Below are 7,812 nucleotides of genomic sequence, written 5' to 3'. Positions count from 1 at the left end.
AGCTGCTGCTGCTGGTGGCCCAGAGCCCCCGCCTGCTGTGCCGCAATCTTTGCAACACATTGCGCCGCAGTCCCGGGGGTCACAAACCCACTGACATCAGGGTGCTGCTGGCCCAGCTGAGGAGGTGCTACCACCGCCGCCCATGTTGGCGACAGGCTGGGAGACGCAGGTCTGCCGGTGGCACATCTGCATGGACACGGTATCACACGCCAAAGAGATCCCAAAGCGCCTCACCAAAAACGTGAGCGCTCAGCAGCATCGCCGCACAACCCCAGTACAGCATAGCACAGACACGCGAGTACCCTGGGGAGGGAGCAAGAAAACCGAGGCCCCGCTAAGACCATGCCCGCAGAGTCCAGAGACTAACGCTCGAGATGCACCCCCTACCCCTCTAGTTCTCAGGTCAGGTTGCAGGGAACACACGCATGGATCCCAAAGGACATGGCAGCCGCCACAGCGAAACCTTCAGATGCTGCCTGCAGTGCGGATGAGCCTCACTGGCTGCGAGGTCCCTCCAGAATGTTACGTTTTGGGGGCATCTGCCTTCTTCCTTTTCATTTGGGGAGGAGGCTGGTGCCACAGGGAGGACACCCAGTGCCTCGCATCAGCCAGTGGCAAGGTGGAAAGCCACCCTGGGCTGACTGGAGGCCCCGGCTCAACCTCGGGAAGCTCTCCTCTGCCAGCCTGACTGAGTCCGACCGCACTCCTCTCGCAAATCCTGACGGGAGCAAGGCCAGAAGCAGCTGCTTGCGGATTCTGCTCTGCTTTCGGGAGTAGCAACAGTTGGACTCTCTTGCAGACGGATAGCGGGGATCCACCCTGGCCTCCCCTCTCTCTGGTTGCAGTATGCCGACAGGCATCTCAACGGCTGCTTGTACACGCCCCGAGGTTCAGCCGGGATTCCAGCAGGCATGCCACACATCTGGGCCACAGAAGAGAATTAAGTAGAAAGTAGATACGCTGACACGGGGAGACAAACGATCCAAAACATCTTGAAAAGAACACGACAAAAAGAAGATTGCATAGAAATCTGGCGCGCTCTGCTATTTAGCAACACACCCACTCCAGCCCAGTAGTTTTAAACACAATAGCAAAGTTAATTCCCAGTGGTTAAAGCAAGGAGACGAGACTCCAGGCTCCTACCGCGGCTGCCACCGATTCCACGAGCGACCTCTGAGCAAGACGTACTGTTTCCGGGTGCCTCGATTCCCCCGTCACTAAACGGGGGTACAACCCAGCCTACCTCATGTTGGGAGGGAGGCACAAGGCACAAGAAATACCTCTGTTGAATGAAGCGCTACATCTAAATGCGGAGGGAGAGTATTTGTGCCCGGTACATGGGAAAAGCCACAGCTTTAAATCAAAGACCGGGACCTCAGCAGACATGAAACCTCAAAACAAAACAACAAAACCTGCTTTCAGTAAGTCTCCTCCAGTCCGGTCTGAACAGCAGCAGAGGGGGAGGAGGAAGCTCCGGGCCAGCAGAGACGGGGCTGACATATTCCCAGTCCCGGAATTGCTAGCTGATAGCTCACGAAACCTGAAACCCCACTGCCTTCCTGGAGGACTTTCTGGTGAATCATGCTCCCGCTCGCTCCCAAGGACGATAACACGGATTCCCAACGCTGCCACAAGCATGCGGAGCCTGCGCCCGCCTCCCGACGGGGCAGGGAGGCCTCCCCGCCGCCAGCCCTGCAGCTTCCACCTCTGGGTGCTGGCTGGCATTGCTGCCCCACTGTCTCTATCAGGAGAAAGGGCAAGAGGGGAAGCCGGGAAACCAGAGTCACCACGATTCCAAAAGGAAGGAGCTTCACCACAGGAGAGCTCTTGCGAAACCCAGATCACGCCTGACTTGCATGTACGCAGCAAAGAGCAGAACCCAGGCCTCCCGAGCTGTGCTGACATGCCCTGCAGCTCGTGAACACCCAACCTACCAGACGAGACGGGTCGTGACAGAGTGATGCAACGAGCAGAAAGTCACCCGGCCCCTCTCTGCCAACCGATCTGGGAAGTAACAAGACCAGGCTGCCATTGCAAACACCCTCCAAGCACATCGCCTGTGCTGATAACCTCCAACCCGCTCACTACAAGTGGGAGTCCTGGGCCAAGCCTGATCCAAAACGTCCCATGGACACCACCACGAATACAAGCAGAACACCTTGGCTTTGGAAACGAGAGGTGCTAAGCAAGTTCAAGGGTTTCTTGGAGAAATGCATAAAGTAGAAGAACAGCCAAAGGAGAGACCCAAAAGACCTGCCGTCCCCTCCCGAAATACCTCTCACCCCAAGTCTGGATGAGATTGTGGGCACACCGCCGAACACTGCTCCTAGATTACCTGTCCTCTCAGGGTTAACAGCAGAAGGGGCTGGAACACGACCAAAAAAATACTGTACTATTTCATTACAGTCAGAGTGTTTCACTGAGGCAAAGACTACAACAAACTGTCCAGAAGCAAGACTTCTGAAGTCCAAGACTCTTGGATCATTTCTGACTTCAGAAAAAGACCAGAATCAGAAACTTGACCTTTTCCATTCAAAAATGGTTGTTCCAAAACAACCCTTTTCGCAAGACCATTCAATGGGTTTTGAGTCTGTTCCAGCGAGAAACAAAACCCTCAAAAACAGTAGCGAAACAGCACTGCTGTCACCCAGCCAGCTCCAGCCAAGAGTCAGCGATGGGCTCAGACGAGCCCTGGAACCCACCCGAACCCAACAAGCACGGCTCTGAGCCAGCACACTATTTAGTGACCAGCGATTGCAGGAGCGTCTCCCTAACCCCTCTACCTAAGCCTGAGCCTGTTTATCACCAACAAGGACAGCCTTAACGCAGGCTGCTGCTGCTAAAAGCATTCTCATTTGAGCCTTGCTTCGGCCGGCCGGCCTCGGAGACATCGGGAGGCAGGCAGTTCCGCAGGGCAACACTCCCACTGACAGGAGTCGTCTGTTTTGAATGCGTCATGAAATCATCTTGCTCTTACACCATCCGATGGATAGCCCAGAGAAGCCTGTTTTCTCTTCTATTCATTTCTTGGATCCTTCTCACACCCTTTCAAATGGCAGAAAAGGTGGTACCCTCACAAGCTGCGTGGCTGGGTTCCAAAAGACCTGCACAGAGAACTAATGCTCTGTTGAGTCCTACCAGTTCTCAGAGACATTTTGGCAGGCCCTGCTGCTCTCCTGCCATTTGGAGCTGCCTCGGGAACGATGCATTTCAGCAGGGCTGCTTGGCCATGAGTCTCAAAGGTCTTTAGTAGGACCGAATCTCAGATTCACGTTCCCTTCCACCTGGGAGCAGACATCCCTGTGCAACACAGGTGGAAACTGAGGCTCAGAGAGAGGGAGGTGAAGGAGGAACGCCGTTTGCTTTCTGCCCCGCACCCTATTACCTTTCTCCTGCTGCAGCTTCAATCCGTCGGTGTTAGAACAGCTATTCTTAGCACTTCCTTACCCCCAGCTCAACAGTTTCTCCCAGTCTTCTGCTGCCTACTGCACCCCCAGGCAGAGCCTGGCGTCCTGTCCTGCGCTCAGCGACTCTCCAGGTCTATCGCCGAATTTGCAGATCCTTCCAGCTCCTGAGTCCAACTGGCACATTCCCTACAGAAACCTTGCATGTGCCAGACATTACTCGACAGTCACACGCGGCTCTACGGGGACGATAACAAGGAATTATTTTGTACACCGGCTCGTGCGATGTGCTGGGGACGGGTCAGCGAGAGACCTGCAGGAAGTTCCAGGTAGCACAGCCACCCGCACGCTGCAGCCGAGCAGGCTGCGGTGGTGTAGCAGCATCTAGCAGGGCAGGGAGCAAAGCCAGAAATCTCTTCCAAAGGTACTGCTGTGGCTCAGGGAGCTTCGATTTCCTCCGAGGCAGGATCTCTTCCCACAGTATGTGAAATCCGGGCAGAGCCAGGGGCCGCTGTGACAGCTGGGCACCCCCACGCAGCCTTTGGTAAACGTCCCAAGGATCTCAGCTTGCAGATGCCAGCGGCGTGGGTCAGGCAGGTAGCAACACTGGGATACACAAAACACTTCTGCAGTGGGCACCTTGCATCCGACCCCCTCAACCGCTCACCACCAGCTGTCCCAGCTCAGGGCAGGAGACCGTCCTGGACCGCGGCTGTGCTGGGGTGCACAACAAGAAGCCCGCCTATGCATGAAGGGGGCGACTTCCCTGTGAAAACTGTCATGGCAGATAACACTGCAGGCTGCAACGCACAGCCGCAGCACGGCCCTCCCTGTGCAGTGGCTGCATGGGATTAAAAGACCTCCTCGGGCGATTCCCACTGTGTTTGTGCACTAGGCTTACTGGGATCGAGTGAGTAACGCTTACAAGTCTGCCCGGTGACCTGCCCTCTGCTACGCCAGCTCCTCTGTGTAGCAGGGCTGGTAGGTGAGACCTTGAAAACCCAACGTTCCCACAAATATCGCAAGGGAACCAACTCTTGCCTAGAGTCGCATGTGTGGGGTAAATACCTGATGCAGCGAAGCCCACAAGGGGGGCATTTCAGCTGCCCCTGGAGTTCAGTAACTGCTTTAGGATCCTTTGGCAATAACTAAAGAAGCCCGTGAGACGCCAGCAGCGCACAGGACTGGAACCCCGCAGTGCTGGAGCTTCACAAGAAGCTCCCCAAGGAGCTCCCGAGCTCTAACAATAGTTTCCACTCTTCTTTTTAGCAGAAAGTCTCTCTGCAGGGCTCTGTGATGGACTAGCCATGGTCAGCAAAGGCATCGTGCTCGGTCTCTTCCCTGCACACTGTCTCCAAGCCAGAGACATAAGGGTTCCCGAGCGCCGCAGGGTCTGTTGCCCACAGCTGGTCCAGCTTCACACCAGGTGTCCAGAAGCACCGGCAGATTTTCTGGGGTGTCGCACCCGGCGCCCCATCTCTGGGCCTGAGGTGGAGACTGTGGGACAAAGCCACTAGGTGTCACCGTCACCCAGGGCACCCGTGCTCCGCCAGGGCTGAGCACGGGTGAAGTCGCTGCACCTCCCAGCTGGTGCAGCGGCTTTGCACCTGGACCGGGGGCTTGCTCCGCACCCCAGCCCTCGCACCGGGGACTCCGCAGGGTGCAGAGGGCTGTGCTGGAGGGCAGAGTCATGCACCAGATCCCTGCAGCAGGCGCTTACCCCACTTCCTCAGATAAAGGCAGCACTGAGACGCCTGTTGCATACTGCGAGCAAGGGCTAGACATTCCATGCCACCTCGCAGAAAATCTGCCCCAAAACAGCAGCTCTCCCTTTGAGCCCAACCTTGCAAGCTCAGGCCACTTTCCAGCCTGAAGAAGGGCACAATCTTTGCAGGACACCCTTGTGGCGGGGACACCGCTCAATGCCGCCACGTACCCCAGCTGCACGGCACAGCACGAGCGGCAGTGCAACAAGCAGGTTTGCCTTTGAGGAGACTCATGGCAGAGGAAATGAGACCTCTGAAGCCACATGTGGGACGGATTGGTCCAACAGCCCTACTCTGACCTGACTATACGCATTTTTCAGATCAGTTGGTGTCCCAGGGTCCTCGGCCTGCTCTCGCAATAGAGTTGGGGAAGAGGTGGGCTCTCTTCCTGCGCCCAGTCCTGACACTAAACGTGACATTCAAAGGACGCACCTGCACGAAAAGCAGAGACGGGAGCCGCCATGGGCCAGGACCCCAGCACTGCGTCCGCGCTGGTGAGCACACCTACGTGCCCCCGCTCACCTGGGGAGGGGGAGCCGACAGAGGAACACCGGGAAGAGGGGGAAAACCATGCCGGCTGTGCCGGCACCTTGCCCCTGCGTCGCCCTCTGCCAGAAGAGACGCAGAGTCGCCAAGCGCTCCTCCAGGGTTATAAATACGGGGCACAGCGCACAGCCCAGCCTGGGCTCTATATTTAAACCCCAGCTGAGGTCACTTCCTTTTCCCAGCAGCTCCCTCCAGCCCCCACCCCGTCGCCTCTCGTATTTGCATGCCATCGTGACTAAGGCACATCGGGGTTTAAGGTCAGAGGCGAAGCGGCCGCGCATCTGCCTCGCAGGAAATTCCACCCTGGGAAACCCTTCACCTCCCCCAGCGCTGACCGGATCGGCGCGGGCAGCGGAGATCCCGCTGCTGAGTGGGGACGGCTGCTGCGCTCGGCACTGGGGCTCCAGCGCTGGGCCAGAGAGGAGAGGCGGGCCCGTGCTCCCCCCGAGCTGGGTTTACTGTCAGAGCCCCTGTTTGCACCCACCGGAGCAGGGTTTCCCCACTGCGCACCCCAAAAGGGCAGCTGCTCCACCTCCTCACCATGCTTCACCTCCCACGAGCCTCCTCCGCACCTCGAGCTGAAATTCCCCAGCTTCTCCCACTCGGGGGGGCGCAAAGAGGCACGGCCTTCCCCACAGACCTAGCCCCAACTCCCAGGGGCCACTTTGCCCTGATATAACCCCCCCAGCAGCTCACCGAGCTCCTCCAGAGACACAGCGATCTAACCCTGATCCAGGCCTCCAACCACCTCACAAGAAACACACAGAAAGAGAGAGGAATCGCCCTGTCTCACTAACTGCAGCCCCCCAGAGGGGCTGCGAGACCCCTGTTCAACAGCAGCTGTACACCCGCAGACAGGGAGGAGGGACCCAACAGCAGCCTGTCCTGCCCCCAGAGACCCCCTTCTCCACCACGACAGAGAGGGCTCAGTAACTTCCGATGCGCAGAGCGGGCAAGGGCGTCTGACGTTCCTCCAGCCCTCGTGCCTGCGGCTCGCAGGAGGCTTTGGGGTTTGCAGTGGTCTCTGTGGCCGGAGCCCAGGTGCCCGGACTCGGCCAGATCAAGCTCTGCAGCAGTTTCGTTCGCATTTGGTACAGTAACCGGGGCCATCAAGCGTTCCCTACTCAGCCCTTGGCCCTCCACGCTCAACTCTAGTTTTACGCTGTTATTTAAAAACCAGAATATATAAAAAAGAAAAGTTATTGCATCAACAAGGACTGAGGTACAAAGGAGGGGAGAAGAGCGCAAAGGCTACCTAGTGGGAGAAGCAGAGATTACGGACCTTTAGGAAGCAGGGTAAATGTTTAGGTTATGATATAAGCAAATTAGCTGTGGGGTTTGCAGTCAAACTAATTGGTGATGCTCACAGGGTATCTATTGGGTTTCAAAGTTCTCGGCTGTCTGGATTACCAAGCCGATTCGACGCTCTCTCGAGCTAGCACGAGATGCGCTGGGATCGACATCTCTGAAGACCGACAGCCAGAAAGTTTCCCGTACGCAGTCTTGGCATGCCAGCCAAATGCCTCTTCCTCTCCCTCATCCCACAGATTCTGGAGAGGAAATCTGCGACGGAGCATGGGTGCTGAGGCAGCCCTATAACCCCCGGAGTCAGCTGACGGGGAAGCTGCAGGGAAGCATCACCACTACCAAAAGACGGGCAGTGCTGAGCTGGCCAGCAGAGAGGGTTGCGGGTGCCCAGCTCCTCTGGCTGGTGACAGGGTGCTTGTTGCCCTCTCGGGCACATGGACATCGCGCTCTGGCTCCGGCCCGCACCCCCGGCAGCCTCAGCGCGCTGGCGAGGCATGCCTGCCCCCCCTCCAACAACAGGAACCAGAAGCCGCAGCAGGCCACGAGCAGCTCGTCGGCCCGCGATCACGTTACAGGACAGGAAGGAAGCAGGCACTTTGATCAGGCTGGAATCGCTTTAAACAGCTTCCACGCCGATACCTCAGCCACTGGAATTAGCGCCCCGATACCCCAAATGGCCCGTTCCTAAAGGCGCGTCCTGCTCCAGCACACGTGCTGGGGCCAGAGCAACGCAGTGGCTGGCGGCCACGTCAGGCTGGAGGAGGGCTGCTCCCAAAGCCAGGTCAGGG

Source organism: Charadrius vociferus, unplaced genomic scaffold, assembly GCF_000708025.1.
Source record: "Charadrius vociferus isolate BGI_N301 unplaced genomic scaffold, ASM70802v2 scaffold172, whole genome shotgun sequence".
Classification (NCBI taxonomy): Eukaryota; Metazoa; Chordata; class Aves; order Charadriiformes; family Charadriidae; genus Charadrius; species Charadrius vociferus.
The sequence above is the reverse complement of the archived record's forward strand: the minus strand, read 5'-3'. Positions refer to the sequence as shown.